The sequence below is a fragment of the Piliocolobus tephrosceles genome, chromosome 1 (genome assembly GCF_002776525.5).
Source record: "Piliocolobus tephrosceles isolate RC106 chromosome 1, ASM277652v3, whole genome shotgun sequence".
Taxonomy (NCBI): domain Eukaryota; kingdom Metazoa; phylum Chordata; class Mammalia; order Primates; family Cercopithecidae; genus Piliocolobus; species Piliocolobus tephrosceles.
The window spans coordinates 107,639,545-107,664,509 of record NC_045434.1 but is presented as its reverse complement, the minus strand read 5'-3'; the positions used below and the strand labels follow the sequence as shown (position 1 = coordinate 107,664,509).

General features: G+C 37.0%; 1 protein-coding gene across 1 annotated transcript in view; it reads left to right on the top strand.

Moving 5' to 3' along the window:
• Positions 1-24,965, top strand: part of MAGI3 (membrane associated guanylate kinase, WW and PDZ domain containing 3) — a 290,328-nt gene that overhangs the window by 80,840 nt on the left and 184,523 nt on the right. The window lies entirely within an intron of this gene.

Below are 24,965 nucleotides of genomic sequence, written 5' to 3'. Positions count from 1 at the left end.
GAGAACTTTTATGTCCAGCACTCTGTGTCTAGTTCAGGGATTGTAAACACACCAATCAGCACACTGTCAAAACCGTCCAATCAGTGCTCTGTAAAATGGACCAATGAGTTCCCTGTAAAATGGACCAATCAGCAGGATGTGGGTGGGGCCAGATAAGGGAATAAAAGCAGACTGCCTGAGCCAGCCAGCTGCAACCCCCTGGGGTCCCCTTACGTATGGTGAAAGATTTGTTCTATCCTTCTTTGCACTATATTTTGCTGCTCCTGACTCTTTGGTCCATGCTGCCTTTATGACCTGTAACACTCACCTCGAAGGTCTGCAGGTTCACTCCAGTCAGCGAGACTACGAACCCACCAGAAGGAAGAAACTGGGGACACATCTGAACATCTGAAGGAACAAACTCCGGGCTACCATCTTTAAGAACTGTAACACTCACGGAGAAGGTCCGCAGCTTCATTCTTGAAGTCGGTGAGACCAAGAACCCACCAATTCGGGACACAGTGTGACCCTTCCAGCTTCGTTCTTTTTGCCCAGCATTTCTTTGGCTATTTGGGGTCTTTTGTGATTCCATATAAATGTTTAGATTTTTTTTTTTCTATTTTTGTGAAGAGCGTTACTGGTATTTTGTTAAAGATTGCATGGAATCTATAGATTGCTTAGGGTAGTATGGACATTTTAACAGTATTCTTCTACTCAGTAAACATGGAATATCTTTCAATTTTTTTTTGGTGCCCTCTTCAATGTCTTTCATCAGTGTTATATAGATTTCAACAGAGATCTTTCAGTTCTTTGGTTGATTCCCAGGATTTCATATTCATTGTAGGTATTGTAAATGGGATTGCTTTCTTGATTTCTTTTTCACTTTGTTTGCTGTTGGTGTGTATAAAGGCTACTGATTTTTGTATGTTCAGTTTGTATTTTGCAATTTTACTGAATTTGTTTATCTGTTTTAATAGTTTTTTCGGTGGAGTCTTTAGTTTTTTCTGAGTATAAGATCATGTTGTCTGCAAACAAGACTAATTTGACTTCTTTTCCAACTTGAATGTATGTCCTTTATTTCTCTTGCCTAGTTGCTTTGGCCAGGACTTCCAAGATTAAGTGGTATAAAAGTGGTGAAAATGGATATCCTTGTCTTGTTTTAGATCTTAGAGGAAAGACCTTCAATATTTCCCCTTTGAGTGCAGTGTTAGCTGGGAGTTTGTCATATATGGCCTTTATGATTTTGAGGTATGTTCCTTTTATACCCTTTGTGTTGAGGGTTTTATCATAAAGGGATGTTGAATTTTATCAAATGCTTATTTTATCTGTTGAAATAGTCGTGAATTTTTTGTAGCGGTTCTGTTAATTATCACGTTTATTGATTTGCATACGTTGAACCATCTTTGCATCCCTGGGATGAATCCCACTTAATTATGGTGAATGATCTTTTTAACGTGTTGGTGAATTTGGTTTGCTAGTATTTTGTTGAGGATTTTTGCATCTATGTTCATCAGTGATATTGGCTTGTAGTCTTCTTTTTTTGTTGTGTCCTTATCTGTTTTTGGTATCAGGGTAATGCTGCCTCATAAAAGGAGTTTGGATATATTCCTTCCTCTTTGATTTTTTTTAGTAGAATTGGTATTTGTTCATCCTTGAATGTCTGGTAGAATCATCAATAGAGTTAGAAGGTTCCACACTTTTCTTCGATGGGGGACTTTTGATTACAGCTGCAATCGTGTTACTTGTTACTGGTTTGTTGAGGTTTTCTATTTCTTCATGGGTCAGTATTGGTAAGTTTTATATGTGCAAGAATTTACTCTTTTTTTTGTAGGTTTTTCAATTTGTTGGCATGTAGTTGTAATAGTCTCTAATGATTCTATTTCTGTGGTCTCAGTTGTTACATCTTTTCATTTCTGATTTTGAGTCTTTTTTTCTTAGTCTAGTTAAAGATTTGTTAATTTTGTCTTTTACAAAACCAACTTTGTTTCATTGATCTGTATTTTTTTTTAAGTTTCAATTTCATGTATTTTTGCTATAATCATTATTTGTTTCCTTATACTAATTTTGGGTTTGATTTTTTTTTGCTTTTTCTAGTCCCTTAAGATGTATCATTAGGTTGTTTATTTGAAGTCTTTCTACTTTTTGGATATAGACGTTTATTGCTATAAACTTCCCTCTTAATACTGCTTTTATTGTATCCCAGATTTTGTTTGTTGTATTTCCATTTTATTTATTTCAAGAAATTTAAAATTTTTTTCTTCTTAATTTCTTCATTGATCCTTTGGTCATTCCAGAGTATATTGTTTAATTTCCATGTGTTTATGCAGTTTCTGAGGTTCCTCTTGTTGTTGGTTTTTAGTTTTATTACATTGTGGTCAGAAAAGATACTTGATATGATTTCTGCTTTTCTAAATTTGTTCAGAGTTGTTTTGTGGCCTAAGATATGGTCTCTTCTGGAGAATGTTCCATGTGCTGATGAGAAGAATGTGTTCTGCTTTTATTAGGTGAAATGTTCTGTTAGTTAGACCTAGTGTGTAGTTTGATGTTTCTTTGTTGGTTTTCTCTCTGAATGATCTATTACTGAGAGTAAAGTGTTAAAGTTCCCTACTATTTTTTCTTTTTAGAGACAGTGTTTACTCTGTCACTCAGGCTGGAACACAGTGGTATGTTCATAGGTCTCTGCAGCTTCAACCTCCTGGATTCAAGTGATCCTCTTGCCTCAGCCTCCCAAGTAGCTGGAATTACAGGTGCATGCCACTACATATGGCTAATTTTTAAACTTTTTTTAGTAGAGACAGGACCTCGTTAGGTTACCCAGGCTGGTCTTGAACTCCTGGCTTCAAACAATCCTCCTGTCCTGTCCTCCCAACATGCTGGTATTGCAGGCATGAGCCATCACACCTGGCCCCTACTATTATTGTATTGCAGTCCATCTTTCCCTTTAGATCTGTTAATGTTTGCATATATACTTAGGAGCTCCATTGTTGTATATAAATATTTATAATTGCTATATATCGTCTTGCTAAAATGACTTTTCTCATTATATAGTGACCTTGTCTCATTTTATAGTCTTTGATTTGTAGTTTATTGTATCTGATATAGGTATAGCTATTCTTATTCTGTTTTGGTTTCCAGTTGTATGAAGTATCTTTTCTACCCTTTCACTTTCAGTCTTTGTGTTTCTTTATAGGTGCTAAGTTTCTTATAGGCAGCATAAAGTTGAGTCTTGTTTCTTCTTTATCTGTTCAGCCACTCTTTGCCTTTTAATTGGAGAATTGAGTTCATTTACATTCAGTGTTAATATGTAGGGACTCACTACCATTTTGTTGCTTGTTTTGTAATTCCTCTCTTCCTTTTTTACTGTCTCCCTTTGTGGTTATTTTCTTTGGTAGTATGTTTTAATTCATTGCTTTTTATTTTTGGTGAGTCTATTACAGGTTTTTTGCATTGTGGTCACCATGAGGCTTACACAAAACATCTTATAACAAGGTATTTTAAAGAGATGACAACTTATCTTAGATCACAAAGAAAAGAATAGAAACTGAGAAAAAGAAAAAAACCTTATACTTTATTCTCTCCATATTTAGACTCTTAGTTTTCTCAATTTACATTTTTTCTGTTACCTATTTCTTAACAGGTTGCCGTAGGTATTACTGTGTTTGACAGATTTGTCTTTTGGGCTTCATACTAGAGTTGTGGGTGAATTGTACACCACAATTATAGTAGTCAAGTATTCTCGGGTTTGTATTTAATTTAGCCTATCGGTTTTATACCTTCAGATGTTTTCTTTTTGTACATTAGTGTGGTTTTTTTCCACTTTCATACTGAAGAACTCCCTTTAGCATTTCTTGTGAGATGGGTCTGGTGATAGTGGATACTTTCTCATAGTTTGGGGGAAAGACTTTATTTCTTTTTCATATTTGAAGGATAACTTTGCTGACTCGGTCCATTCTATCGTTAAGAGTTTCCAATGAATTTTTCAGTTCAGTAAATGTATTTCTCAGTTCTAGAATTTCTTTTGGGTTTTTAAAAAGATGTTAATGTCTTTGTTAAATTTCTCTGATAAATTTCTGAATTGGTTTTCTGTGTTATCTTGGAGATCACTGAGTCTCCTTAAAACTGTTGTTTTGAATTCTTGGGAAGAGAGTTCAGATATTGCTGTCTTGTTACTGTTAGTCACTGGTTTCTTGCTTTGTCTGGGAAGATTGTGGTTGCCTGTTTGCTGTTGTTTCTTCTGGATATACATCTGTGTCTTTGCATTGAAGAATTCGTTTTTTATTCCAGTCTTCTCTATCTGGCTTGCTTTGTTTTTGTTGGATATATTTGTAAACAGATTCTTTACCAGTAGTTTGTTGCCTTCTTGTGGGGTCGAGGTGGCACTTTAAGCCTGGGTTCACCTTAGCTCTAGTACATGATCAGAGTGCTTCCCATTCGAGATGGAGGAGGTCCCAAAGGGAATATTCTGGCAGTGTGAGAAGGACAGCTAAGGGTTCATGCCCATCCTAACCTGTGGAATGTAACTCCTACAGAATGGTGCTGCTTAATAGCAACTCTGATTTGGCATCTCCTTTGGCTGGATTATAAAGCAGTTATCAGGGATGGGAGTGGTAGTCGCACCTCCCCTTCTGGTCTCTGGCTCTCCTTGAATATTTCTCCCTTCTGGCACTTGTGGTGCTTCTCATCGTTTAAGGCAGGGACAGGTCTCCTGCCAGGAAATCCAGTATGGTGGGGAAGCTGGTTGTCCACCTCCATCTCACTTTTTCTAGAGTAGAAACTGATTTTGGGGGAAATTTTTTGCACGCTTGGTGTCAAGCAGAATGGTGAAAGGGACACCACAGATGTAGAAGTCTGATTCGCTTGTCATCTGCTTGGAGTTTTTTTCATTTCTGTGGCTCTGGGAACTGTCTCATCATCATATTTAAGTTCTGGCATATTGCTGGTGATAATCTCAGCACTGTGTATTTGGTTTTGGTTTTCTGTTGTGGGGAGTGAAGCCAGCTTGCTTCTGTGTTACCATTTTGAAATCAGAAGTCTCTCTCTCTCTCTCTCCCTTCTTTGATGTTAAAAAATTGTTAGGATTTTTACTTGCCTTTTGCTTATCAGAAACATAAAACACTGAGTATTGTCTTGCCTAATTTTTAATGAAAATCAACAGGAAAAAAAATCTTCATTAGGCAAAGTTTTCTAGGATACATTTAATACTTTTAAGTGAAATGTACCTGCTAGCTAGATTTTTGGGGCTTGTATGTGCTATAATAATTGCTATCTAAATGATAAGATGAATTGAAATAGCATTTAATTTAGAATAGTCTGAATTTAGCCTATTATTTTCTCATACAAGTGTCACTTAGGATTATGAAAAGCATACGTTCTGAAAGATATTTTGTGTTTTGAGTTACAAATAAAATACAGGAAATGTCTTGAAAATCTTTATTGTAGAAGCTGACTTACGAAGTACTTATTGAAAGGGCCAGTTTGGAGCAGTCAGAACTTGTACGTAAAACACATTTTGGATATTTCTCCGTTCTTTAAAAACAATGTTTCTTTAGAGCGTGTAAGGGTTATATCCAATGAGCTTGACTCTGATCATTTATGATATTTATTGCTTTATCTTTGGAAAATAATTTTAAAACATTTTAATCATTTGGGTTATGTAGTTGTGCCGACCTTATTATTTTGTAATCTAAAGGAATCAAAATATCTTCTTTACAATTTTCATCTTTATTCTACTTACTTTGTGTTAGACTCTTAATCCTTCTGTGTTACATGTGATAGCTCAATATTGTAAGCCTGCCTAGATAATAAGACTTTCTAGAAAATTCTAAGTACATTCCTGAAACTCAATGGCAGTTAAACAATACAGATGTCATTGAGTTCTTGAAATTTTCATGATTGGCTTCCATTAAATGAGATTGTTGGATGCAGAAATTATTTGGTATCATTGTCAAGAGTTCTTCTAGAATAAATTTAAAACCTAATTTGTAAAAGCTGTCTATAGAAGCAAGATCTCAAAATTTCTTAAATTTGACTATTTAAAATAAAGTTCTTTGGTGTTGATAATGGCAAAATGGTCAGTTAAACTTATTTGAGGTGTTTGCCAAACTATTATTTTACATATTTATGCTCATAAATCTTATTTTAACATTTAGCATTTAGGATTGGAGATATAGCTTCTTTGATTCTTCCCTTCTTCTTCCCATTTCAACAATAACTTCTTCCTTCCTTCGTTTTGCCATAAGTGTAGGTAGGAAAGGCTTCCTTGTCAACAAATCTTTAGTATCCTACAATGTTACCTCATGGGCTATAAAACTTTTTAGGATTTGGTCCTTGCCCAAGCCTTGGCCAGTTTCATGTATGTCTTCAGTAATTCTGAGCTATTTATAGTTTGTTTTTTTTGTTTGTTTGTTTTTTGAGATGGAGTCTTGCCATGTCGCCCAGGCTAGAGTGCAGTGGAGTGAGCTCGGCTGACTGCAAACTCTTGTCTCCTGGGTTCGTGCCATTCTCCTGCCTCAGCCTCCCAAGTAGCTGGGACTACAGGCGCCTGCCACCATGCCCGGCTAATTTTTTGTATTTTAGGTAGAGACGGGGTTTCACCGCGTTAGCCAGGATGGTCTCGATCTCCTGACCTCGTGATCCGCCTGCCTGGGCCTCCCAAAGTGCTGGAATTACAGGCTTGAGCCACCGCGCCCGGCCTGTTTATACTTTTCTCAGTAAACTCTCTGAAACTCTTGGAACTTGTCTCATGGTTTTGTTCCTAAACACTGTCTCCCAATTTGTTTGTCTGGCAAATTCTCACTTTGGCACAGATTGTTTCTACCTTTTTAATGCTCCTACTAAACTTGACAGATAATCCCACTGTAGAAATTATCTAAATGTAGTTGTTGCACATTTGTCTTCCCTCTAGACCTGCAGTATTCAGTATAGTTAGTAGCCATTAGCCATATGTGGCTATAGAACACTTTAAAATGTGGCTACTGTCACTGGGGAACTGAAGTTTTAATTTTATTTAATATAAGTTAAATGTAAGTAGCCACACATGACAAGTGGATACTGTATTGGACAGGACAGCTCACCGCTTTTGTCATGTGCCAGTAGGTGAAGAAGGGAAGAATTGGGTAGATCAGAGTATTTCCGGTAGCATCTGCATTGAGATGTGCCTAAGTGTAAAACACATGCTGAATTTCAAAGATACAAAAAAGAATGAATTTGTCATTAATAATTTTAATTATTGATTACCCATTGCAGTGATGTAATATGAGTATGTTTGGTTAAATAAATTATTAAAATACTTTCACCTATTTTATTTTACATTTATATAGCCACTAGAAAGTTTAAAATTCTACATGTGGGCCGGGTGTGGTGGCTCAAGCCTGTAATCCCAGCACTTTGGGAGGCCGAGACGGGCGGATCATGAGGTCAGGAGATCGAGACCATCCTGGCTAACCTGGTGAAACCCCGTCTCTGCTAAACAATACAAAAAACTAGCTGGGTGAGGTGGCGGGCACCTATAGTCCCAGCTACTCAGGAGGCTGAGGCAGGAGAATGGCGTAAACCCGGGAGGCGGAGCTTGCAGTGAGCTGAGGTCTGGCTACTGCACTCCAGCCTGAGTGACAGAGTGAGACTCCGTCTCAAAATTCTACATGTGGCTCACATTTGTAGATCTCATTATATTTCTATAGGACAGTGCTGTTCTGACAGTGAGCTCCTTGTGGGGAAGGACCCTTTTCATTTTAATCTTGACTATTACTGTGTCTTTAATATAGTAGATACGTAATAGTTGTTGAATGAATAACATAGTCTCTAGAAATTGTAACCATAAGCCTTTTGAAGAATTGAGGCTTTGAATTAAAGCATATATATGATAGATACATACATAAACACACTTGTACATAAAGGAAAAAACCTATACCTAGGAATACAGGAGTAATAGCACTTGTTTTGAGCCAAATTCTATTAATAATTGAATAATTAAGTTCTCATAACAGCATCTGTAAGCAAAATTCTATTAATATTCCTCATTTACAGGAAATGGAGACAGGGACATTAAATAACAAAATGACACAGAAATATTAAGTGATGGAAATAATTTGAATTCAGGCAGTCTGGCTTTGTAGTTTGTACCTTTAACCAGTATGCTAAAGAAATGTCATGTAATTTTGGTCATCCATAATGATCACTTTCAAAATTGTGAAAGTATGTGTGTGAATGAATCCTGGGCAGTATTGGACTTGGGGGACTTTCTGATGCCTCTTTTGCTTTCCTGGAATGAAGAAAGTTTACTTAGGCCTCACAATCTGCTTTTAATTGCTTTAAGATTTATTAAAGTTCAGCAAGCAAAGTCTTTTTTTTTTTTCTGTTCAGCATCAGCTTTTATGTTTATACTTCCAGTAATATTTTTTTCAGCTCTGGGAAAAGTATAAAGAAAGTGTTGCCACTGGTAGTGTATGAGTGAAAAATTAACATTTGACTTTTGGGAAAATGAAATGGTTATTTATATAGTGGTCCCAGGAATCAACTTCTCTCTTATATTATTAATAGGAGAGATGTCTCCTTGGTAACACATTTATAATACTTTACTTTTGGGGATGAAGCAAAAAGGCAAGAATATAAGTTTATTTCCTTTCAGCTTTCTGTTAACATTTCCCACAGAAAGTTTTATTTCATATTTAATTGTAAATCCAGTATGCTATTATTCTGAATAAATCTTTTACAAATGAATAGTTATAAAACAGGAGAGTATAATGTTCAAGGGAAAAGATGTATTCTTTTTCATTTTTAACATGCTGCCACAATTTCCCATATATGCTAAGTTTATCTGTTTTTTCTGTTCACATGATTCTTTTCAGTGGTGACATACCTTTTGCGAATTCATACACATTTGTAAGGATATTCAGGAAAACTTAGCTTAAAAAATATGCCATCAAAAGATTGAGGTGGATTCTAGGAAAAAAATGAATTTATTTGTAGACATTATCATTTTGCATGCAAAAAATAGTCTTTTTTTTTGGTTTTTTTCTCCCTTGCTTGCTCAGTCTGAGCCAATAGGCAGTTCTGAATATTGGGCAGCTCTGTTTCACACTGCCATCCAGAGACCTTGTTTTGTTTCTTCTCTTTTGTTCTACCATTCCCTAAGGTGTTGCATGTCTGCAGAGATGAGTGTGAATTGCCAGCATCACCACATTCAGTTCTAGTTTGTGGGAAAAAGGGAAAAAAACAAGTGGAAAGCAAGCAGCTTTAGAAAAAGTATGTGACTTCATAGTTACACACAGCACTTCATGCTATATCCTATTGACCAGAACTTAATCACATGGACACATCTATCTGCAAGAGAGGCCATCACCTCACATGGTAACTATGTTTTAAAAAAAAATTGAAAACATTTAAGATCTACTCACTTAGCAAATTTTAAGTTAACAGTGCAGAATTATTAACTATGGTCATCATGCTTTCCATTAGATTTCTAGAATTTATCCATTGTATAACTGAAACTTAGAATCCTGTAAACAACATTTCCCCATCCCCTGCTGTCACTCAGTCCCTTTCAACCACCACTCTACCCTCCGCTTCTGAGTTTGAAAATATTCCATATGTAAGTGAGATGGAGTATTTGTATTTCTATGCTAGGCTTATTTCACTTAGTATAATACCCTCTAGGCTCATTCATGTTGTTTCAAATGACAGGAATTTCTTCTTTTTAAAAGCTGAATAATAATCCATAGTATATAGCCTTTTAGTTTGATGCAATCCTATTTGTTCATTTTTGCTTTTGTTGTGTGTGCTTTGAGCATCATATCAAAAAAACTCATTGCCCAGACCAATGTAAAAAAGCTTTTCCCTGTGTTTTCTTCTGGTAATCTTACAGGTCTTACCTTTACGTCTTTAGTCCATTTTAGTTGGTTTTTTTTTTTTATGGTCTGAGATGAGGGTCTAATACTACAGACCAAATGGACCTACCAGATATATAAAGAACATTCCAGCTGACAGCAGAAAATACATTCTTTTGAAGAGCACATGGAACATTTTCCAGGAGGGATCACGTGTTAGGGCACAAAACAAGTTTTAACAAATTCAAGAAGATTGAAATCATATCAAATGTTGTTTTCAGCCACAGTGGTATGAAACTGGAATCACTAACAGGAAGAAAATTGAAAAATTCACAAGTATGTGGAAATTAAACAACATACTCCTGAACAACCAGTGGGTCAATGGAGAAATCAAAATGAAAGTTTTTAAGAATTGTAAAAAAAAAATGAAACACAGCATACTAAAACTTAAGGGATGCATCAGAAGCCTTTCTAAAGGGGAAGTTCATAGCAGTAAACACCTACATCAAAAAAGACCACAAGAAGACCTGCTTCAGGCTGTTTCACAGTTACCATTTTTTTTTTTTTTACAAGTAGAAGGAGTACACTCTAAAAACAATGATAAAAGTATAGTATAGTAGATACATAAACCAGTAACATCGTTTTTATTTTCATTATCAAGTATTATTTACTGTATATAATTGTATGTGCTATACTTTTATATGACTGGCAATACATTAGGTTTTTTTTAATACCAGCATCACCACCCACACCTTAGTAATGTGTTACAATGTCTACAACATCATTAGGCTATAGGAATTCTTCAGCTCCATTATAATCTTATGGGACCACTGTTGTATATGTAGTCTGTTGTTGACCAAAACATTATTATGCAGTTCATGACTGTATTGCATTGCTGTTTCTCCTTTCACTTCTGTTAATATGTGCTTCATTTATTAATATTTACATGTTCTGGTGCATATGTTGGGTGCATATATTTTTACAGTTGTTATATCCTTTTGATGAATTGACTCCTTTATTATTATGTAATGACCTTTGTCTCTTGTGATAATTTTTGACTAAAATTCTATTTTGTCTGATGTAAGAATAGCTACCTCTGTTCTCTTTTAGTTACCACTTGCTTGGAATATCTTTTCCCATTGCTTCCCTTCAGTCTGTATGTGTACTTAAAGCTAAGGTTTCTTGTAGGCAGCATACAGATAGATCTTGTTTTTTTAAGCCTTCGGCCATTCTGTCTTTTAATTGGATAATTTAATCCCTTTACATTTAAAATAATTATTGACAGGTAAGTACTTCCCATTGCCATTTTGTTAATTGATTTCTGAATGTTCTGTAGTTTGTTTCCTCCTCTCTTTCTGTCTTCCTTTGGGATTTGATAGTTTTTTTTATAATGGTATGTTCTGATTCCTTCTTCTTTATGTTACTTTGTACGTACTACAGGTGTGTGTGTGTTTACCATGAGGCTTACTAAAAACATCTTCTAACAGTCTATTTTAAACTGGTAACAACTTGACTTCAACTACCTACAAAAACTTTACACTTTAACTTTTCCTCCTACCACATTTTATGTAATTAATGTCACAGTTTACGTCTTTTGTATTGTATATCCATTAACAAATTATTATAGCTAAGTTGTCTTAATATATTTTAAACTTTTATAGTAGAGTTGTGAATTTGAATTTATAGTAACTTTTTAAAATTAATGTGTTTTCATGTTGTTAATTAGCATTCTTTCATTTTAAGTTGAAGAACTCATTTTAGCATTTCTTGTAAGGCAGGTTCAGTGATTACAAACTCCCTCAGCTTTTGTTTTTCCGGGAAAGTCTTTATCTCTCCTTTATTTCTGAAGGGCACCTTTGGTAGGTATAGTATTCTTGGTTGACACATTTTTTTTTTCTTCCAGTACTTAATTTATTTTTTATTATGCTTTAAGTTCTAGGGTACACGTGCACAGCATGTGGGTTTGATACATAGGTATATATGTCCCATGTTGGTTTGCTGCACCCATCAACTAACTCATCATTTACATTAGGTATTTCTTCTATTGCTATCTCTCGCTAAGCACCCCAATCCCCTGACAGGCCCCAGTGTGTGATATTTTCTGCCCTGTGTCCAAGTGATCTTGTTGTTCAGTTCCCACCTATAAGTGAGAACATGTGGTGTTTGGTTTTCTTTCCTTCTGATAGTTTGCTGAGAATGATGGTTTCCAGCTTCATCCATGTCCCTGCAAAGGCAATGAACTCATCCTTTTTTATGGCTGCATAGTATTCCATGGTGTATATTTGCCACATTTTCTTAATCCAGTCTATCATTGATGGACATTTGGGTTGGTTCCCAATCTTTGCTATTGTGAATAGTGCCGCAATAAACATACATGTGCATGTGTCTTTTTAGTAGCATGATGTATAATCCTTTGGGTATATGCCAAGTAATGGGATTGCTGGGTCAAATGGTAATTCTAGTTCTAGATCCTTGAGGAGTCACCACACTGTCTTCCACAATGGTTGAACTAATTTCCATTCCCACCAACAGTGTAAAATTATTCCGATTTCTCCACATCCTCTCCACCATCTGTTGCTTCCTGACTTTTTAATGATTGCCATTCTAATTGGTGTGAGATGATATCTCATTGTGGTTTTGATTTGCATTTCTCTGATGACCAGTGATGATGAGCATTTTTTTCATGTGTCTGTTGACTGCATAAATGTCTTCTTTTGGGAAGTGTCTGTTCATATCCTCTGCCTACTATTTGATGTGGTTGTTCGTTTTTTTTCTTGTAAATTTGAGTTCTTTGTAGATTCTGGATATTAGCCCTTTGTCAGATGGGTAGATTGCAAAAATGTTCTCCCATTCTGTAGGTTGCCTGTTCACTCTGATGGTAGTTTCTTTTGCTGCGCAGAAGCTCTTTAGTTTAATTAGATCCCGTTTGTCTATTTCGGCTTTTGTTGCCATTGCTTTTGGTGTTTTAGTCATGAAGTCCTTACTCATGCCTGTGTCCTGAATGGTACTGCCTAGGTTTTCTTCTAGGGTTTTTATGGTTTTAGGTCTAACATTTAAGTCTTTAATCCATCTTGAATTAAGTTTTGTATAAGGTGTAAGGAAGGGATCCAATTTCAACTTTCTACATATGGCTAGCCAGTTTTCCCAGCACCATTTATTATATAGAGAATCCTTTCTCCATTTCTTGTTTTTGTCAAGTTTGTCAAAGATCAGATAGTTGTGGATGTGTGGCGTTATTTCTGAGGCCTCTGTTCTGTTCCATTGGTCTATATCTCTGTTTTGGTACCAGTACCATGCTGTTTTGGTTAAGTCAGGTAGCGTGATGCCTCCAGCTTTGTTCTTTTTGCTTAGGATTGTCTTGGCAATGCGGGCTCTTTTTTGGTTCCATATGAACTTTAAAGTAGTTTTTTCCGATTCTGTGAAGAAAGTCGTTGGTAGCTTGATGGGGATAGCATTGAATCTATAAATTATTTGGGAAGTATGGCCATTTTCACAACATTGAGTCTTCCTGTCCTTGAGCATGGAATATTCTTCCATTTATTTGTGTCCTCTTTTATTTTGTTGAGCAGTGGTTTGTAGTTCTCCTTAAAGAGAGGTCCTTCACATCCCTTGTAAGTTGGATTCCTAGGTATTTTATTCCTTTGTAGCAATTGTGAATGGGAGTTCACTCATGATTTCGTTCTGTTTGTCTGTTAATGATGTATAGGAATGCTTGTGATTTTTGCACATTGATTTTGTGTCCTGAAACTTTGTTGAAGCTGCTTATCAGCTTAAGGAGATTTTGGGTTGAGATGATGGGGTTTTCTAAATATATAATAATGTCATCTGCAAACAGGGACAATTTGACTTCCTCATTTCCTAATTGAATACCCTTTAATTCTTTCACTTGCCTGATTGCCCTGGCCAGAATTTCCAACACTATGTTGAATAGGAGTGGTGAGAGAATGCATCCCTGTCTTGTGCTGGTTTTCAAAGGGAACGCTTCCAGTTTTTGCCCGTTCAGTATGATATTGGCTGTGGGTTTGTCATAAATAGTTCTTATTATTTTGATATACATTCCATGAATATCTAGTTTTTTGGGAGTTTTTACCATGAAGGTTGTTGAGTTTTGTCGAAGGTCTTTTCTTCATCTATTGAGATAATCATGTGGCTTTTGTCATTGGTTTGTTTATGTGATGGATTACGTTTATTGATTTGCATATGTTAAACCAGCCTTGAATCCCAGGGATGAAGCTTACTTGATCATTGTGGATAAGCTTTTTGATGTACTTCTGGATTCAGTTTGCCAGTATTTTGAGGATATTCACATCAATGTTCATCAGGGATATGGGTCTGAAATTCTCTTTTTTTGTTGTGTCTCTGCCAGGCTTTGGTATTAGTGTGATGCTGGCCTCATAAAATGAGTTAGGGAGGATTTCCTCTTTTTTGATTGATTGGAATAGTTTCAGAAGGAATGGTATCAGCTCCTCTTTGTATCTCTGGTAGAATTCAGCTGTGAATCCATCTGGTCCTCAACTTTTTTTGGTTGGTAGGCTATTAATTAATGCCTCAATTTCAGAGTCTGTTATTGGTCTATTCAGGGATTCACCTTCTTCCTGGTTTAGTCTTGGGAGGGTGTATGTGTCCAGGAATTTATCATTTCTTCTAGACTTTCTAGTTTATTTGCGTAGAGATGTTTATAGTATTCTCTGATGGTAGTTGGTTGGTATTTCTCTGGGATTGGTGGTGATATCCCCTTTATCATTTTTTATTCCGTCTCTTTGATTCTTCTCTCTTTTCTTCTTTATTAGTCTTGCTAGCGGTCTATCAATTTTGTTGATCTTTTCAAAAAATCAGCTCTTAGATACCTTGATTTTTTGGAGGTTTTTTTGTGTCTCTATCTTTTTCAGTTCTGCTCTGATCTTAGTTATTTCTTGTCTTCTCCTAGCTTTTGAATTTGTTTTCTCTTGCTTCTCTAGTTCTTTTAATTGTGACGTTAGGGTGTTGATTTTAGATCTTTCCTGCTTTCTCTTGTGGGCATTTAGTGCTATAAATTTCCCTCTACACACTGATTTAAATGTGTCCCAGAGATTCTGGTAAGTTGTATCTTTGTTCTCATTGGTTTCAAAGAGCATCTTTATTTCTGCCTTCATTTCGTTATTTACCCAGTAGTCACCACTGCTCTCTTCAGAGCTGTCAGACAGGGACGTTTAAGTCTGCAGAAGCTGCCTGCTGCCTTTTGTTCAGCTATGCCCTGCCCACAGAGGTGGAGTCTAGAGGCAGTAGGCCTTGTTGAGCTGTGGTGAGTTCTGCCCTGTTCAAGCTTCCCTGGGTCACTTTGTTTACCTATTCAAGCCTCAGCAATGGCAGACGCCCCTCCTCCAGCCAGGCTGCAGTCTCACAGATCAATCTCAGACTGCTAAGCTAGCAGTGAGCAAGGCTTCGTGGGCATCGGAGCCACCGAGCCAGGCATGGGAGAGAATCACCTTGTCTGCCGGTTGCTAAGACCTTGGGAAAAGCACAGTATTTGGGCAGGAGTGTCCTGTTTTTCCAGGTTGTCTGTCATGGCTTCCCTTGGCTAGGAAAGGGAAATTCCCTGATCCCTTGTGCTTCCTGGGTGAGGTGACACCCTGCCTTGCTTCAGCTCACCCTCTGTGGGCTGCACCCATTGTTCCACCAGTCCCAATGGATGAACCAGGTACCTCAGTTGGAAATGCAGAAATCACCCGTCTTCTTCGTCGATCACACTGGGAGCTGCAGACCGGAGCTGTTCCTATTCGGCCATCTTGGAACACGCCTCCCCCTTCTTCTTCCAGTACTTTAAATATATCATCTCATTCTCTCCTGGCATGCAGAATTTCTGCTGAGAAATGTACTCATAGTCTTAAAATGGTTCCCCTGTATGCGACTAGTCATTTGCTGCTTTCAAAACTCAGTCCTTATCTTTGACATTGGAGAATTTGATTAAAATGTGTCTTGGTAAAGATCTTTTTATTATTAATCTATTTCAGGTTCTTTGGGCTTCGTGGATTTGGATGTGCATTTTTTTTCCCTCTAGATTTGGGATGGTTTTCATCATTATTTCTTTAAGTAAACTTTATGCCCCTTTCTCTTTCTCTTTTATTTCTGTAATACATATATTGGTTCTTTTGATATTCCGTAAGTGCCATAGACTATCTTCACTCTTTTTAACTCCCTTTGCTTTTTGTTCATCTGACTGGGTAATTTTAAATGACCTGTCTTAGAACTTGCTGAATCTTCTTTCTGCTTGATCAAGTGTGCTGTTGAAAGCTCTCTATGGAATTTTTCAGTTCATTCATTGTGTTCTTCAGTTCTAGAATTTCTATTTGTTTCTTTTTTGTGGTTTCTATTTCTTTTTTGATTTTTTTTTTATTTTGTCCATGCATTTTTTTCCTGACTTCATTTGGTTTTCTATCTGGATTCTCTTGTAGCTCACTGAGCTTCATTAAGATGTTTGTTTTGAATTCCTTGTCAGGTAATTTGTATATCTGTATTTCTTTAGGGTCAGTTACTGGTGCTTCATGTTGTGCCTTTGTGGTGTCATATTTCACTGATGATTTCATGATCTTTGTGGCCTTGCATTAGTGTCTGTCCATTTGAAGAAGTAGGCACCTCTTCCAGTCTTTACAAGACCAGCTTTGGCAGGGAATGCCCTGCAACAGTCAACTATTTACAGATTCTGGTTAGGCCATTTTGCAGGGCCCATAGGGAGGGCTTGCCTAGTGCCTGGGTCTGTGGGGGCTGGCCTGGTACTGGGAGGTCTACAGTTAAGGGCTCTCTGGCCGAATGCCTGGGTCCACAGGGGCAGGCCAGGAGCCTGAGGCCATGAGAGCTGGTGTGGCAGTGGAATGGCCCTAGAATCTGGGTCCGCAGGGGTTGACCTTGATGTTAGCTCTGTAGGAGTGGACCTGGAGTCTGAGGCTATAGGCATTGACCTGGTGCTAAGGTCTGTGGTGAACTCATGTGCTCACTTTACTCTGCTTCCCCCACACAAAGGGTATTTCTCTTTACACTGTGCTATGCAGGGTAGGAATGAATGATACAGGTAGTGTTAAACTGTCCTTCCTCCCCTCTTCAATGTGCCTTCTTATTTCTGTGCCTCACTGAGGTGCTGTACTTTCTCATCTGGATTCCTCAGCTCTTGTGAAGGTTTTTTTGTGCGTGGATTGTTGTTCAAATTGATGTTTCTATGAGGGGACAAGGGCTGGAAACTCCTATTCTGCCATCTTACTGATGGCACTCTAGTGTGACTTTTGAATCCACCAATAGGAAACCTTTTATCATCCTAAGAAGCACAGATATGTTTAGCTATTTTATTTGAGTTTGGAAGGATAGTCAAGAGTACCTGGTCCACAAAAGACAGAAGAAGGGACTTGATTCTCGATATACTACTATTTAATAAAGTCAGAATTGGAAAGCTTACAGATTCCTATTTCATATTATCACTACCTCTATATTATACTATACATCTCTCTTCTTTCCTTTTCTAGAAGCATTCTTTCTAAAGGCTTGCTTGCTTTTTGTTTTGTCCCTAATTTCCCTAGTTTTCTTCAAAAATTTTCTGCCATTTAATAATGCATATTGCTTTTCTAGAATTATGCATCTCAGCAAAGATTACATGAGGATTCAGATATACTTTTTAGCATTACTTCTATTTCTTGTATACCCCAAATCTTATAAACCTAGTTAGGTCTGCCTTTGTCGTTCACTGTCTAAATCTATTTTCATATATTTTGATTGTTCAGGTAAAGGTTTTATTCTAAAATAGTGAACACCATACATTGAAAGAAACAAATGGATGAATTTCACCAGTTACTACATTCAATTATGTTAGCAATCTAATTCACTAGATAAAGCTTGTAGCTTTGAACTAATTAGGGTTGTAGATTTTTAGCTCTTTTTTTGAAAAAGAGAAGCAAGCTTCTGTCTTGATCTTATTTCTTTAATTTAGTGCAACTATAAGTGGTGGCATGAATTCGTTATTAGTACTGGCAAATTTCTAAATCTTATAACCCAAATTGCTCATTCTATTTTTTTCAGATCAAAGTTAGTGTTTACCATGCAATCCCATAAAAACTAAACAATAAACTTAATTCTATTTCTTTGTTTTTAGTTGATGCTGTAACAAATTACCACACATTTAGTGACTTGAACAAGACAAATTTCTTAAATTATAGTTCTGCATGTCAGAAGTCTGACATGGATCTCACAGGGCCAAAGTCAAGATATCACAGGACTATATTCCTTTCTGGAGATATTAGGGGAAAACTCATTTCCCTGCTCAAAGTTTAGACAAGCTCTTTCTCATTTCTCTTTCAGTCTCTCTTTTTTTTCAACTCTTTCAATATGATTGTAATCCTGTGAAACATAAATTCAGAATTTAGGAAGAAACGAACTTAAACTATGTAATAGTCGTTAATTTATATAATAAACTTAATATAAAATTGAATTTAAATATTTAAGATTATAACTAGTTTCATCTAACTCACAGTATTCCAATTTTCTAATTATTTCTTTAATTATGATACTCAGAAGACAGGAGAGAGAAACTTTACTGGTGATGGTGATGGTGATGGCTGTTATGATGTTGAACCTTTGAGGGTCTTAGTTTCCCTTTTATACACATGAAAGTCATCTGGTAGTCTTTGGATAGTTGTCTTAGTTATTAAGATACTTGAGAGTTTCCTATTTAATTCAGTTTGTTCAGCCTGTTTTTTTTTTCATTGAGACAGGGTGTCACTCCGTAACTCAGGCTGCCACAGCCTCAATCTGCCAGGCTCAAGTGATCCTTGATCCTCCTCAGCCTCCTAAGTAGCTGGGACTACAGGTATGCATCGCTACACCTGGCTATTTTATTTATTTTTTATAGAGGCAAGGTCTCACTATGTTGTCCAGGCTGGTGTTGAACTCCTAAGCTCAAGTAATCCCTTTGGCCCAGCCTCCCAAAGTGCTGGGCTTAAAAGTGTGAGCCACTGCACCAGGCCTCAGCCTACTTTTTTTTTTTTTTAACAACTGGAGATCTTATTTTCTGACTAAATCTAATAATTTTTTTATGGAAAATGTAAGTACATTTATGATTTGACAGTAGGATTAAAGGCATGGTGCCTTTTGGAATCGCTTTGTTAACATCACAAACAATACTAAGATGCTTTTTTTTTTTTTTTTTTTTTTTGAGACAGGATCTCTCTCTGTTGCCTAGGTCGGAGTGTAATGGCATGATCTTGGCTCACTGCAGCCTCAACCTCCTGGGCTCAAGCCATCTTCCCACCTCAGCCTCCTGAGTAGCTGGGACCACAGGCATGCACTACCATGCCCAACTAGTTTTTTGTATATTTTGTAGAGACATGGTTTCACCATATTGCCTCGTTCTGGTCTCGAACTTCTGAGCTCAAGAGATCCACCCACTTCGGCCTCCCAAAATACTGGGATTACAGGTGTGAGCCAATGCACCTAGGCAGATCCTTTTCTTACCTTTTAAAAGATTACTGGAAAATTTGAACATACCTCAACATTTTAACATATATGAATACCATTTTGATATGAATGCAAACTGGTTTTGATATTACATATGGGATCTATCCCTACTAACTGACTTTTGATGCTCTTTCTTTTTAGATGTTGCTATGAACTGAATGTTTGTATCTCCCCGCAATCCCTATATTGAAACCTAATCCCCAATATGATGATATTTGGGGATTGAGGCTTTGGGAAGTAATCAGGTAATGAGGGTAAAGCCCTCATGATGGGCTTAGTGCTATTACAAAGAGAGACCCAAGAGAGCTTGATTTCTCTGTCTATCCTCTGGCATGTGAGGGCACAGCAGGAAGACAGCAAACCAGCAGGAGAGCATCACCAAATGTGACCATGCTGGTACTGATTTTAAAGTTTCCAGCCTCCATAACTGTGAAAAGTAAGTTTCTCTTTAAGCAAACCAATCTGTGGCATTCTGTTATAGTAGCTCAAACTAAGACAGAGATGTTTAAATTTTATTATGCTATTAAATAAAAGTACCAGTGCCACAGAGCCCTGTTGTTTAGATCTAAAAGATCTAAAGGTGTGAAATGAATATTGTTGAGGCAGGATGAGTTGGCTTGGATTTATTTTTCTCCAACTTCTATTGTGAAAAATTTCATAACTCAGAAGAGTTGCAAGAATAGAACAATATAGTACAATAGTACCTGTGTGTCTTATTATTTTGCTGCAAAAGCACACTTGTACTCTTTTTCTCTCTAATGTGATTTTGTGTGTGTGTGTGTGTGTGTATGTTTATGTGTTTTCTTCCCTGACCCATTTGAGAGTGAGTTGCAGATATTTTACCTCCAAATATTTTAGCATTTAGGAAGTTTAACATTGATACAATATTATGTATTATATTGTTCATATGCAAATTTCTCCAGTTTTCAGATTTAGAAATAGCAAATGATTCTAAAAGGGCATAATTACTTTGAAAAATTGAAAATCACTTTGAAAAATCTGAAGTTTTAAAGATGATTTACCATATGGGAAACTGAGGCAAATTTTAAATGAATATCCTTGAAGTATGGTTCTAATCGAGATTGAATTCAAGCTGTGAATTTTTGTTTTATTTTCTAATTTTTTTTACTTCAGTAGATTTTTGGGGGAATATTGGTGTTTGGTTACATGAATAAGTTCTTTAGTAGTGATTCCTGAGATTTTGGTGCACCCATCATCCAAGCAGTGTACACTGTACCCAGTGTGTAGTCATTTATCCCTTGCCACCCCTCGCCCTGTACCACCAGTCCCCAAAGTTCAGTATATCGTTCTTATGCCTTTGCATCCTCATAGCTTAGCTCCCACATATGAGTGAGAACATATGATGTTTGGTTTTCCATTCCTGGGTTACTTCACTTAAAATAATAGTCTCCAGTTCCGTCCAGGTTGTTTCAAATACCATTATTTCATTCTTTTTTATGGCTGACTAGTGTTCTATGATATATACACACACACACACACTCTCACATATATACAAACACACACACACACCTTTCGTTCATTTGTTCGTTTCTTTTGACGGAGCCCTCACTCTGTCACCAGGCTGGAGTGCAGTGGCGTGATCTCGTCTCACTGCAACCTCTGCCTCCCAGGTTCAAGTGATTCTTTGGCCTCAGCCTCCCGAGCAGCTGGGACTACAGGCATGTGCCACCATGCCTAGCTAATTTTTTTTTTTTTTTGTATTTTTAGTAGAGATGGGGTTTCACCATGTTGGCCAGGATGGTCTTGATCTCTTGACCTTGTGATCTGCTGGCCTTGGCCTCCCAAAGTGCTGGGATTACAGGTGTGAGCCACTGCGCCCAGCCCATGTATACCATATTTTCTTTATCCACTCATTGATTGATGGGCATTTGGGCTGGTGCCATATTTCTGCAGCTGCAAATTGTGCTGCTATAAACATGCATATGCAAGTATCTTTTTCTTATAATGACTTCTTTTCCTCTGGGTAGATACCTAGTAGTGGGATTGCTGGATCAAATGGTAGATCTACTTTTAGTTCTTTAAGGAAGCTTCACACTCGTTTCCATAGTGGTTATACTTGTTTACATTCCCACCAACAATGTAAAAGTGCTCCTTTTTCACTGTATCCATGCCAACATCTGTTATTTTTTGATTTGTTTGATTATGGCCATTCTTTCAGGAGTGAAGTGATATCACATTGTGGTTTTGATTTGCATTTCCCTGATACTTAGTGATGTTGAACATTTTTCCATATGCTTGTTGGCCATTTGTATATCTTCTTTTGAGAATTAATCTATTCATGTCCTTAGCCCACTTTTTTTTGATGGGATTGTTTGTTTGTTTGTTTTCTTGCTAATTTGTTTGAGTTATTTGTAGATTCTGGATATTAGTCCCTTATCAGATGTATAGACTGTGAAGACTTTCTCTCACTCTGTGGGTTGTCAGTTAACTCTGCTGATTATTTCTTTTGCTTTGCAGAAGCTTTATAGTTTAAGTTTCATCTACTTATCTTTGTTTTTGTTGCATTTGCTTTCGGGTTCTTAGTCATGAAGTCTTTGCTTAAGCCAATGTCTAGAAGAGTTTTTCCAATGTCATCTTCTAGAATCTTTATGATTTCAGGGCTTAGATTTAAGTCTTTGATCCATCTTGAGTTGATTTTTGTGTAAGGTGAGAGATGAAGATTCAGTTTCATTTTTCTACATGTGACTTGCCAATTACCCCAGCACTATTTGTTGAATAGGGTGTCCTTTCCTCACTGTATGTTTTTGTTTGCTTTGTCAAAGATCAGTTGGCTTTAAATATTTGACTTTATTTCTGGGTTCTCTATTCTGTTCCATTGGTCGATGTGCCTATTTTTATACCAGTACCATGCTGTTTTGATGACTGTGGCCTTATAGTATAGCTTGAAGTCAGGTAATGTGATGTCTCCAGATTTGTTCTTTTTGCTTAGTCTTGCTTTGGCTATGCGGGCTCTTTTTTGGTTCCATATGAATTTTAGGATTGTTTTTTATGGTGTTGTGAAGAATGATGGTAGTATTTTGATAATGCATTGATACTGTGAATTGCATTGAATTTGTAGATTGCTTTTGGCAGTATGGTCATTTTCACAATATTGATTCTACCCATCTATGAGCATGGGATGTGTTTCCATTTGTTTTTGTCATCTGTGATTTCTTTTTCCTTTTGTAGTTTTCCTCGTAGAGGTCTTTTACCTCCTTGGTTAGGTATATTCCTAAGTTTGTTTGTTTGTTTTGCAGCTATTGTGAAAGGGGTTGAGTTCTTGATTTGATTCTCAGTCAAGCTGTGAATTTTCAATATATTTTTGGGCATAAAACTATCTCTAAATGGTGTGAGGACTTACTATGTATATTTTGATGTTTTCTTATAGTTTATATACTTTCTTGTGAAGACAAAAACAGGGTCTTCAAAGTCTTTTTTTTTTTTTTTGAAATAGGGCTTTGTGTTTTTACCCAATCTAGAGTGAAATGACATGATCGTAGCTCATTATAACCCTGACCTCCTGGGCTTGAGTGATCCTCCCACCCCAGCGTCCTGAGTGACTAGGACTATGGTCGTGTGCCACCACATGGCTTTATTTTTTATTTTTTCATGGGTTGTCAGTTAACTCTGCTGATTATTTCTTTTGCTTGTTGTGCCACCACATGGCTAATTTTTAATTTTGTTTTGTGGCAAAAGGGTCTTGCTATGTTGCCCAGGCTGGTTTCAAACTCTTGGCCTCAACCAAACTTCCTGCCTTGACTTTCCAAAGTGCTAGGATTACAGGCATCACCCACTGCCGCCAGCCTACAAAGTCTTGAGATATGAATTAGGGGAAGGTTTCTTGTCAAGTTTTCTTTTAACTCTAAAATTCTATGGCTTTTAATAATTTGATAGATATTTAAACTATTAAATATGTAACATTGTATTGGGTGCTCTAGGAAATGTAGATAATCCTTGATCACCAAGAATTCAAGGAAATTAAGAAAGTATATATAAATAAATACGTGAAAGTAAACTGTATATGAAGAGTTGTAAGAAATATTTTAACAGAGTGCAGTGAAAATTCAGAGACAGAAGAAACTTGACTGGGTGGTAAGAAGAGAACAGATAAGCTTCATTGGATTGTAAATACTTGTTAACAGAAATCCAGAGTCTCTACTATAATTTTGCTGTGTATACAATACTTTTAACTGGAATAATTGTATTAACCCATTTATGCCAGAGGTTGCAAATTTTTGTGTGTGAAAAATCAGATATTGGTGATAACCTTGAGCAGTAGAATAAAAATAACTCCCACAAGTGTCCCAGTAATGGAACACTAGGCATAAGTGTATTAATAAGTATGAGGTATGCATAATTCAATTAGATTAACCAAAAATAGAGGAATACTTGTGTTTATGATATATTGCAAATAAAAATTATTGAAAATAATACATTATAACAAATTTCAGTGTAGTAAAGTAGAAATTAAAAAGAAAAATGTCATCTATAGCCACCTAATTCATAGACAATATCTATTGACATCTCTGTATTTTTTCATTTTTTCTATATTATGTGTGTGCTTATATATTTGATGTTGCATTCTGCTTCAAATTAGTTGATAAAATAATTTTTTTTCACTTTAGTACCACACTTTTGCAAACATCATTTTTAATGGCTGCATAATATTATATTGAGTAGTTGTGGCATGATTTACTAAAATATTTTTCTATTGTTTAACAAAATAATTATTTGTAGGAACAAGCAACTGTAGAAATGATAAAGTTATGATAGAGAGCAAACTTGTTCCAAGATCCCTTGGAAGGATCTACCTTCATTTTTTATCCTGACAATTTAATACACCAGATGTTTTACATGATTTTTTTCTTGCTTATTTTTGATTACTGCATTTCATTACATCTAGCTTAGAAAATTTAGTGTTTCATTGACTATTGGAAAGATTATTCTGTATATGCTCAGAGAAGTGGTAGAAGCATCAAGCAACTGATATGGAGCCCAGAGGGTTTGGTGCAGGAACATCTGTAGTGGTGCATGGCCAGGGACAGCCATCCCCATAGGCTCAACTTGCTCCTATAGGAGACTTTAGTACTAGGGGAACTGTCAGTCCTCAACTCTGCAGGATGGTCTTGCCCGTCAGTTGAGGCTGGTCCAACCTGAGCACCCCATTGGTCTGCTGACCCCTCTCAGGCCCCAAGTTGGCCAAGCCTGCTTGTAGGGCAGCCTCAGGTGCCCTGAGGGGCCTGCACTATAGCTTCTTTGCTGGTAGACCATGCCTGATCAGCGGAGAGCTTCAGCAGGGCAATTTCTGTGGGCATGCACCAGCCTGCATACTCCCTCTCTATGTTGCAGCTTCCCCTAACCCATGGCAACTCACTTGGCTGGCATGTATCTGTGTGGTTGAGTTTTGCTTTCCTTTGCCACACTAGTGTGAGGGAGTACAGTCCTACCCCTCCACCCTCCAACTGCCATTGCAGACAGAGCCGTGCCAGGCACAGCCAGCCTTCCCCAACCAGCACCCTGCCCTTGTGCTAACACTGCTGTGGTAGTCAAACTAGGCACAGAGAACAGCAGATCCTCCCCAGCACTGAGTGACAACTCCTGCTTGCAGGGCACAGAGAAGGCACCCAGACCTGCACCTGCCAGTACCCCAGCCCTGAGCCAACACAACTTCTAGCATGACTATGCACA